The sequence below is a fragment of the Notechis scutatus genome, chromosome Z (assembly GCF_049901735.1).
Source record: "Notechis scutatus isolate UNSWTSFEM ecotype Mainland chromosome Z, rNotScu1.2, whole genome shotgun sequence".
Classification (NCBI taxonomy): Eukaryota; Metazoa; Chordata; class Lepidosauria; order Squamata; family Elapidae; genus Notechis; species Notechis scutatus.
The window spans coordinates 124,119,557-124,130,251 of NC_142025.1; the positions used below are offsets into that span (position 1 = coordinate 124,119,557).

A 10,695-nucleotide genomic window follows, 5' to 3' on the forward strand; every position below is an offset into this window, starting at 1 on the left:
TGGCCTATGGTGATTGTTTGGTGGTCTCTTCCCGTCTGGTTTCTTCACGCCTGGTGGAAGTGGTGAACGGTTTGTTTCTGTAGAGTGGTTTCCCCATTGGTGGTTCCAGTTTTTCTCGGTGTGTGCGAAGAATCTGGAAGATTGGCATTCGGCCTGTCGGGGTTTTGGAGTTTTGTTTGCTTCTGCAGACAACTGCTGCGTCCGTGACCTGCGTTTCCCGCAAATGCGGCAGAGTGCGTCGAGAATTTGCAGCTGGATCGTGGGTGATTCGCCCCACATCCTGCACACGGTCAGGATAAGGGGTTGTGTGAACTGGTCTCGCTCCGTTCGGAGTCGGTTGACCTCTTCCTCATCGCTTTGTGATGAGGGATTCTAGGTCTTCGTGGTGGTCGATACCGGGTGTCTCTGGGCGGCGGGGTATCTTTGGTGAGTTGGCCCGTGGTGGAGTGGGTGGTGCGGTGCCGCATTGGGCTGCCGACTTCTTTGTCGCCTCCGCTGCCGTGGCTTCTTTAAGGAGCATTGGTGAGGCTGATGTCCCCTTTAGCCATTTTTGCTCTGGATCCGTGCAGTCTTCTAGGCCCAGAACCAAGCGGTCCCGGGCGCTCTTCTAAGTGGGAGAATCACAGAGGCCTCAAGGTTGAAGGTCCGCAGCGATGTAATTGGCAAGGCTTTACGCCTTTCCGTTGGTCCTTCTGGTAATATTCGTGTCTTCTGACTAAGGCTGGCACGGTGGGCGTAGTGAGCCCATAGCAAAACTTCGAAGGGCGTCCCAGTCCGTACATCCGCTTTACCGGCTGGCTTGTGGCGATTTTGCCATTTTAAGCAGCAGTCTGAGCCCGCAGTGAGCTTAGAAAATGGCCATCTTTTTGCGGTTGTTGCATCTTTAGGTGTTGGTCTCAGAAACATCTGGAACCTATCCATGTCACGATTCCCAGTCTTCGGTTTCTGGGTTGAATGGAAAGCCGGGTGGTGCGGCACCGTGCCCATATTGCCGTTGATGATGCGTGTTCGACCCGTGCTCTGTAGGTTGCTCTGTAACTCAGTCAGCTCTTGAGTCTCCCCATCCCACCCTCAAGTCGCCAGTGTTAAGTTTGGAGAATAATGGAGACCAGACATCTGACCAGTGACTTCAACTCTTTAATAATAGTAAATAGGAACAGAACAGAGCAAGGCTTGGCAACAGCAACCCTTTATAGGGTTAGATGCTACCTTAATCCAATGACGCATGTGCAACAAGTTCAAACTTACATAACCAATGAGAAGTGTCAAAATAGTGGCCAATCAGGGGCTAGTTATGGACCAATCCCCTAGTTGTTGTATAAGGATTCTTAATCAGGTGTGCAGGTTTCCAGAAACCCTGATTTGCATTTATGCTAATAACTTTTATTGATTCACAACAAAATGGCAACTTCAAATCTCAACAAATAGATGCTCTGTCCTACATATTGGCAAAAAAATCAGAAAATAAAATACAAGCTGAATCGTCAAGACCTTGTTGATGATCCGAGCTCTGTCAAGGACCACAGGTACTAATCTCTAATGATCTAAGTGCTAGAGCCCACTGTAACTACATAGCCAAAAAGGCATTAAGAGTTGTTAACCTAATCCTATATAGCTTTTCTTTGGTAATATACACTACTAACTAGAGCATACAAAGCATTTGCTAGACCAATACTCGAATACAGACTCATCAGTCTGGAACCACATTATGTATCTGATATTAACACAGTTGAGAAAGTCCAGAAATATTTCACAAGAGAGTTCTCCACTCCTCTACTCATTGTAGAATACCTTATGTCAAGCAGACTTGAAATTCTGGACCTAGAAAACCGTAGGATTACTGCACTGTCTTCGGTCTGAGCTTAAGCATGGTATATAAAATCATACATTGCAATGTCCTACCTGTCAATGAATACTTCAGCTTCAACCATAACAACACAAGAGCACACAAAGATACAAACTCAAGGTTAACCTCACCAAACTTGATTGCAGGAAATACGACTTCAGCAACAGTGTGGTCAATGTCTGGAATACTCTACCCGACTCTGTGGTTTCTTCCCAAACCCCAAACTTTAACCTTAGACTGTCTACTATTGACCTCACCCCTTTTTCCTACATAAGAGGTCTGTGGGGGCGTGCATAAAGCGCACCAACATGCCTACCATCCCTGTCCTATTGTTTCTTTTATTTTCTTATATATACCCATTTCATGTATTCATAACTATATCACTATTATCTTTATGGCGATTGACAAATAAAAATAAATAAATAAAAATAAAGAAGCATATCCCTCTAAATTCAATCCTTGTCACATTCTAAGATTATTGAACTAAATAAAATTCTTCTTGCAGGCCCTTGCCTAAAAACTACCAGCATGTCCTGGCCTTCACTTTTGCCATTCAGGGAGTCAATACGAATGAGAACTTGATACCCAACATCACCTTGGTCTCCAAGATATATGAGAATGGTTTTCAGGCAGTGAAAGCCTCTGAGAACATTTTGTCTCTATTCTTTGTGGAAAGTCGCTGTCCCTTCAATTACAGGAAGGAAAGGGCCAAAACTTATCATGGGCATCATTGGAGATCTTCCTTCCCAGAACACCATCCAGATGGCCAACATTTTCTTTCAGCCTACAAGAAAATTCCACAGGTGGGTATCTGGGCTCACAAATTCACAAGAAGAAGGAAAGGGTGATAGTTTAAAAAAACTATCTGAGGACTAAAAAGTAGGGGAAGCCTTCAAAAACAGATAACATATTGGGGGACTCATTTTGGATAGTTTTTGTTTTATTTATTTTGTCAGAGAAATGAAATGCATCAGTTACTGTGTAAGAAATGGGTAGCTGACATTCTTTCTATCTTCATTCTTCTTATTCTCCTCTTTCACTTCCTCCTCCTTCTCTTTTATTACTTCCAGGTGTCAAGAGAGACACAAAGTTCTCATTCTAAACTCTTCTGGCAACCTTGTTAATTGGTGTTTTTAATATAAATTTTATTTGGGTTTTCACACAAAAAAACATAATACAAATAAAACATCTTTTTTTTGAGAAGTAGCATGATCACGGGTTATCACTTCTTCATACAGACAAAAAACTCAATTTCATGTTCATCTTTGTGTTCTATTCCATGTCTTATTGCTGTTTTTAACATTTTCTAAATATTTTTGCCCTCCTTTGATTTTCTCAACTTTATTTTTAATTATCTCATTATCTCAATTCCAATCATTATATTCATACTTTTGTCTGTCCTGTTTCAATTTCATATTATCTTTTCTCATTAAACAAATTTTCCCTATACTTAATATTTGGAGTATGACACCTTTATATCTTTTGATTTTGTCCATTCAACTCTTATTTAAACTTCGATTTATACTTTAAAATTATAACAATCAATCTAATACATAACTTCCAATCAAATTCTGCTTGGTACATTCTTAAAATATGCACTATATTCTTAAAAATTATATACATCCGTAAATAAAACACTTATTCCATTTCAATTCAATTCTATCATTAATATTCATTAAAATCTTAACATCTTTTTCTTTTCAATTGAATATCATGCTTCCTTGTGAACAGTTATAGACTTTCCATAATTAATAGTTTTTTCCATATTTCTCTTCATTTATAGTTTTATAAATCATTAATAATAATTTAAATGTTCCCATCCTTTCCTAATTTCATTCTCTCATTCACTTTCTTTCATTTATTTGTTAACAAACATAACACTATATTACAATAAATATTTTATTCATCATTTTAGTCGTCATATTTTCTACAATTATTTCTATTTCTAATTATAACAATACAATCTTATGTACCATTGCAGAATCCCTTTTCAATTAACTTTTCACCCATTATCTCTATACAGGGTTATACTTTCCAATCCTTATACCTTTTCCCTGTTTCTCTATATCTCGTTTCTGTCTTTTATAACTTTCTTTCCTTTCCTTCTTCCCCTCTTCTTCTCCCTCCTTTTTACCCCTTGTCTCTGTATTTTCTAATTCTCTCTTCTGTAACCATCTCTTCTGTTTCTTTCTAATATTGTAATTATTTTTCAAACTATTCTCTTTTTTTTGGATGTTTTTCAAATCTTAAACTTTTCACTCTCTCCCCCCCTTTCCTCCCCCACATAAAATTACTTGATCATTAAAGATGGCTTCTCCTTTGTCCAGATCTTCTTGCATTTCTACAGCGTTTCTTGTTGTTTCTCATAGTTCCAGATCTCCATTTCTAAGAATTGAAATACGAAGCCAAAAGAACCTCTCCCTTCTTGTGCATCTTCTTTTTCTGCTTTTTAAGTTCCATTTTCAGTTCTTCTAAAAGTGATGCCATTTTAAACACTTTTAAACAAACACCCGATTGATTTTAGTCGTTTAAATGCAATAGCCAAAAATCCAAAAATCATCAAGTAATCCAAATAATCCAAAAGCTGTTTCTTCTTGCTTCTTTTTCCACTTTCTCTTCCTGGGGTTCTATTATTTTGTTACAAAGTTTCAGTAGGAATGTATCTTTTAGGAATCTTGTTAAGGTTTCTGTAATCCCTTTTAGTTCCAGGCAGTCTCCTCCGTTTTTCCAGATCCTGCCCTTTTATTCTTTTCTCTCACTTTCCTGCTTTTAAAAGTTTTTAAATATCCAAAAATCTGTATTATCCCTTTGACATTTTATTTTCATCTTAAAGGCCTATTAGTGTCCAAAGTGGATTTTTGTCAATTTTCTTATTTAAGTCTCTTAGTTGTCAGCATAAGGAAGGGAGAAAGAAAAAAACCAAATCCTTTCCTTCCCTCTCTCCTTCACCGCTTCAAAGTCTTCTTTGGGAACAATGTTATTTTATAGTTTAAATTCGGGGTACATTACATTGTTGCTTTTCAGTTTAATCTGGTCAGCAAAACTTTCTCTTCTTATCTTCCTCCTGCACTTTCTTTTCTGGTCGAGTTCTTCTTTGGGGTGGCCATTTCTGACCACCGCTGCAACCTTCGGCAAAGAGAATAATGGCCAGCTGAGCAGGAGAATGCGGCTCTCCTTGACCCTCCTGGCAGTCTCCCTCTTTCACCACCTCTATGGGTGGCTTAGCTCTTTGAGGTTTCGGAATCATGCTGGAGCCCATCTTCAGGGAATTTCTTTCTACTGAAATGTGTGATTTGGGCTGTTATGTGAGTCATGTTTATGTGGTTCTGTTGGCTGATTGATGTGTCAATGGCTGGCAATTGGCTATCATTTCCTTGTGCTATAGCTCTCGGCCCATAAGCCTTTAATTATGTCATGGTAATTCAGCTTTCCTATTAACTGACAAGGGCCCATTTCCCAGACTTTTATCATTTCCCTGGCTATCTTTCTCTACCTGCGTGGCCAATGATTTTAGATGCTCCAAAATTAAATGTGTGTCCTTGTTCACTGCAATGTGAGGTCTCCTCATCTGACTGCTTGCTGGTGTTCTTGTAATCTGATGGCTAGGTTCCTCCCCATTTATCCTACATATGCACCAATTATCACATTATGCACCAATTATCACATTAAACAAGAGGAAAACCTTCTAAGCACCCGATTCCACCCGTGCTTTTTGCAATTTTGTAAACAACAAACTAAAAGATTCAAGGTCCATCCCACCCCTGATAGGACCTAATGATAAAGACTGCAACCGATGACACCATTAAAGCCAACACCTTTAACACATTCTTCGGCTCAGTGTTGTAAACAACCAATGGATCATGCCCAGTGTTTCCTAACTGAACCACAGATAACTACAATGATCTAATACATATTGATTTTACAGAGAAGACAATGTTGACAAAGCACTTACGCCCAATCTAAAACCATCTCTATCTATTGGACCGGGATGGAATATGTGCCTACTTCATAAAAAAGCTATCCACTGCCATAGCCAAACCTCTAAGCATAATCTTTGAAAAATCTTTCAGGACCAGCTCCTTGCCTAGCATATGGTCACAAGCCACGGTCATCCCCATCTTCAAAATGGAGACCCCTAGTTGAAAATTACAGACCAATCTCCTTATGCTGCGTCACCTGTAAAATCATGGAATCAATTATTAACCAATCCATCATCCTCCACTTACAGACAAACAACCTACTCTCCAATAAACAATTTGGTTTCAGAAAAAACTATCCTGTAATCTGCAACTCTTACACTGCAAAAACATATGGACTACACAACTCGATCAGGGCAAAGCAATGGCGCGATCTACATAGACTTCTATAAAGACTTTGATTCAGTGGTACCCGACAAACTACTCCTAAAAATAAAATCCTATGGAATCTCTGGACAACTGCATAACTGGATAGAAGCATTCCTGTCAAACAGACAACAAATGGTCAAAATTGGGAGTGTCCTATCAAATTCTGTACCTGTCAATAGTGGTGTCCCCCAAGGCAGTGTTCTAGGACCAACTCTCTTCATACTCTACATAAATGACCTCTGTGATCATATTAAGAGCAACTGCGTTCTTTTCACTGATGATGTAAAGCTGTTCAATTCCGCAAACAATACTGCTACCCTTCAAAAAGATCTTGACTATGTATCAGAATGGTCAAATGGCAACTTCAAATCTCAACAAATAAATGCTCTGTCTTACATATTGGCAAAAAAAAAATCAGAAAATAAAATACAAGCTGAATTGTCAAGATCTTGTTGATAATCCAACCTCTGTAAAGGACCTTGGAATACTCACCTCTAATGATTTAAGTGCTAGAGCCCACTGCAACTACATAGCAAAAAAGGCATTAAGAGTTGTTAACCTAATCCTATGTAGCTTTTTCTCTGGTAATATCACACTACTAACTAGAGCATACAAAACATTTGCTAGACCAATACTCGAATACAGCTCATCAGTCTGGAACCCACATTACGTATCTGATATTAGCACAATTGAGAAAGTCCAGAAATATTTCACAAGAAGAGTTTTCCACTCTCTCTACTGCGTTGTAGAATACCTTATGCCACCAGACTTGAAATTCTAGAACTAGAAAACCTTGAATTACGCCGTCTTGGGTCTGATTTAAGCATGACAAGGCACACAATAGATACAAACTCAAGGTTAACTGCACCAAACTTAATTGCAGGAAATACGACTTCAGCAACAGAGTGGTCAATGTCTGGAATACTCTATCCAACTCTGTAGTTTATGCCCCAAACCCCAAAAACTTAAACCTTAGACTGTCTACTATTGACCTCACCCCTTCCCTAAGAGGTCTCTAGGGGGCGTACATAAAGCGCACCAAGTGCCTACCATCCCTGTCCTATTGTTTCTTTATTTTTCTTTATTTTTCTTATATGTACCCATTTCATGTATTCATAACTATGTATACACTTATACTTATTATCTTGTAAACAATTGACAAATAAAATCAAATAAATAAATAAGTAAACAAACAAACCAACAAACAAATAAACAAACAAACAAACAAACAAACAAACAAACAAACAAATAAATAAATAAATAGTCATGGAGCAATCCAGGCAGTGGATCCAGTAGATTAATAAAAGAATGCAAAAGGTTTGCCTGGCATGATCTGTTTTTCTGCAAACCCTTTGTTGGCTTTTTTGGTTATGATTCTTTTGCCTCTAGGTGTTCACAGATTCATTCCTTTGACTACCTTTTCCAGACTCTTCCCTGGTATTGAGGTGAGGATGATAGATCTGTGGTGTCCTGGATTAATCTTTTTCTTTTTGAAGATGGGAACTACATCAGCTCTTTGCCAGTCCTCTGGTAGTTCCTGGTGCTCCATGATCTTTGAGAGATATAGCTCATTGGTCCTGAGATCATGTCTGCCAGTTCTTTCAGAACCTTTGGATGTCGTCCTTGTGATTGAAACTTTTCTAGGGTGGAGAAGTTATTTTTTTACCATTTTCTTATCTATTTTATGCTGTGTTCCTAATTCACAGTTCTGTTTTTATAGGTTTGGCTGTTTTCCCTTTTCCGCAGAGATCGATGCATAAAAAATGAATTAAGCATTTCTTTTTCTCCCTATTGCTCATCAACTTCTTGCCATTTTTGTCCCATTGGTGGACCAATTGTTTCCTTGATTTTTTTCTTTTTTTTTTACATGTTAATTGAAGCTTTATTTTTTTAACACGACTTAGTTCATTTGGAGCCTTAGGTTTCCAGATTTCATTTTTCCAGACTCAGGCAGTTTGCTGATATTCTGCCTTAATTGGGTTCCCCCCTTTCCAACTTTTTATATCTGTCCTTTTTTTGTCTTTAAAATTTATATTTTTTAGTTGTTTAGAGGCTTGGTGGTAACTTCTGAATGTGCTTATTCCTTGTGGCAATTTAGATTTGTATATACAAATGTTATGTTAGATATACAGAAGTAAATTTTTCCCAGTAGCCTTCTTTTTCCTTTCCAATCTTCAATCCAAAAAAACCTCTCAAATCGAGTGAGGAGGACTTCCATTTTGCAGCATTTTGTAGTTGAGTAGCAAAAGAAAAATTCAATAAAGTAGAGAGAAGTAAGAATTTTGCAAAATAATAAAAATAATCAATGAAATTGGAGGCAGAAGTAGGATACAGTGGCAATAATTGCCTTCTCTAATTCCAAATTTTGCATTATTAGAAATGACAAGAGAGGATGACTGCTGACTGATTAATTCCAACCTTGATTGTAATCTATTTTAATTCCTTACTCTTGCCATTCCCATTAGACACCACCTTCTGCCACCTGTGTAGAAAGCTGCCATCCTGGACACTGGAAATTAATTAAGGAGGGGAAACAGGTTTGCTGCTATGACTGTGTTGAGTGTTCAAAAGGCAGCATTTCCACCATGATTGGTAAGAAAAAAAACTATATTTCTTTAAAAATACATTGTTCTCTAACAAAGTTTGGGTTCTTGGATATAGTTTTAAAGAAAAGCACAGTAGGATGACCTGGGGCATGGCACAAAGGGAACTCATTCAGATAATAAGTATTGGTTGCTTTATTAGCTCCAAATTTGCCCCCAATGCCCTGATTACTTTCTGGTCTGGAGAAGAACTCTCCCACCAACCTACAACAGCCTTTTGCTGCAAATAGTCCAGTCCAAACATTGTAAAGAGAAAACTTTAAACTATAAATCCAACAAGGCTAAATAGGGTAATAAATCTGGCAGTGCAAGATAAGGAGTTCCAGAAGTGAAGTAACACAGCAGTAAATCAAACCAGTTGGGAGGATGCCAGGAACTCAGACTACAACAGCCAACACTAGATAAACTCAATATTTGTTCCTGACAACCCCCCCATCTGCCTCTCCTTTAAACTTCATCCGCAGGTGTGCCTTGTGAAAGGAATCAGGGCCCTTTCCTCCCCCATAAGCCATTCAACTCACATTGCTCCCTTCTCCATTCTTCCCTGCGTGCCCTAGGATGAAGAAGGGGAGGGCCTTGGTCTTCCTTTGAACTGCCTCTTCTCTGCTCTGCCCAGCCTGACTTTGCCCTTCCCCAGTTTCCTCCACAGCCAACCAAGCCTCTTTCCTGCTCCCTGCAAATTATTCGTCTTCCACCTCGGATTCAAACTCAGATGGGGCCATGAAACATAGATTGATTGGGATCTCTCACTAGCCTTGTTCTCTTTCTTCTTTTTTAAGTAAAAACTTTTCTTTATTTAACTGTGTAATCTCTCATTCAGGAAACATGGTCTACTGAATACAAAAATATTTTTAAAGGATTTTTTTAAAGCAAAATTTTTAAAAGAAGTTTATCCTCTCCAAAAACAGCTTCAGGAAAGCATAATTATTAAATATTTAATTCAATTCAATATGTAGCATTTTTAGATATTTTTTTTAGATTCCAACCAATGTGAGAGGTTTCCAGAAGAACAATATCCAAATGAGAAACACCATCAATGTATTCCCAAAATTATCACCTATTTATCCTACAAAGAAGTCCTGGGAGAAGTCCTGACCGGCTTTGCTGTTTCTTTTGCTGTAATCACAATTGTGGTGATGGGGACATTCATCTTCCACCAGAACACTCCCATTGTCAAAGCCAACAATTGGGATATCACCTGCACCCTGCTTTTCTCACTCCTGCTGTGTTTTCGTTGCTCCTTCCTCTTCCTCGGATGTCCAGGGACAGTCACGTGTGTGCTCCGGCAAGCAGTTTTGGAGTTGTCTTCTCCATTGCGGTGGCTTGTGTGTTGGCTAAGACCCTCACTGTGGTTCTGGCCTTCATGGCCACAAAGCCAGGGAACCGCATGAGTGGGTGGGTGGGGAAAAGGCTGTCCGTCTCAGTCATTGTTTTGTGCTCCCTTATTCAAACAAGCATCTGTGCTGTGTGGTTGGCCATTTTCCCCCCTTTCCCAGAGTTGGACATGCATTCCCAGATGGATGAGATCTTTGTGCAATGCAACGAAGGCTCCGAGATCATGTTTTATGTTGTGCTGGGCTACATGTGGCTTCTTGCCCTTATCAGCTTTACGGTGGCCTTCTTTGCCCGGAAGTTGCCCGACACTTTCAATGAAGCCAAGCTCATCACCTTCAGCATGCTGGTCTTCTGCAGTGTTTAGGTGTCCTTTGTGCCAACCTACTTGAGCACAAAGGGGAAATCCATGGTGGCTGTGGAAGTCTTCTCCATCTTAGCCTCAAGTGGTGGTTTATTAGGTTGCATTTTCCTGCCCAAGTGCTAAATCATCATGCTGAGGCCAGAGCTGAATACGAGAGAGAAGCTTGTTCGGAAAAAGACCAGTGTGATTTCTAGGGCAGCATGA

At 39.3% G+C, this 10,695-nt stretch overlaps 1 pseudogene; it reads left to right on the top strand.

Annotated features, from left to right (window-relative positions):
- The window catches only part of LOC148129229 (vomeronasal type-2 receptor 26-like), a 119,071-nt pseudogene extending 108,376 nt beyond the window's left edge, over positions 1-10,695 (top strand).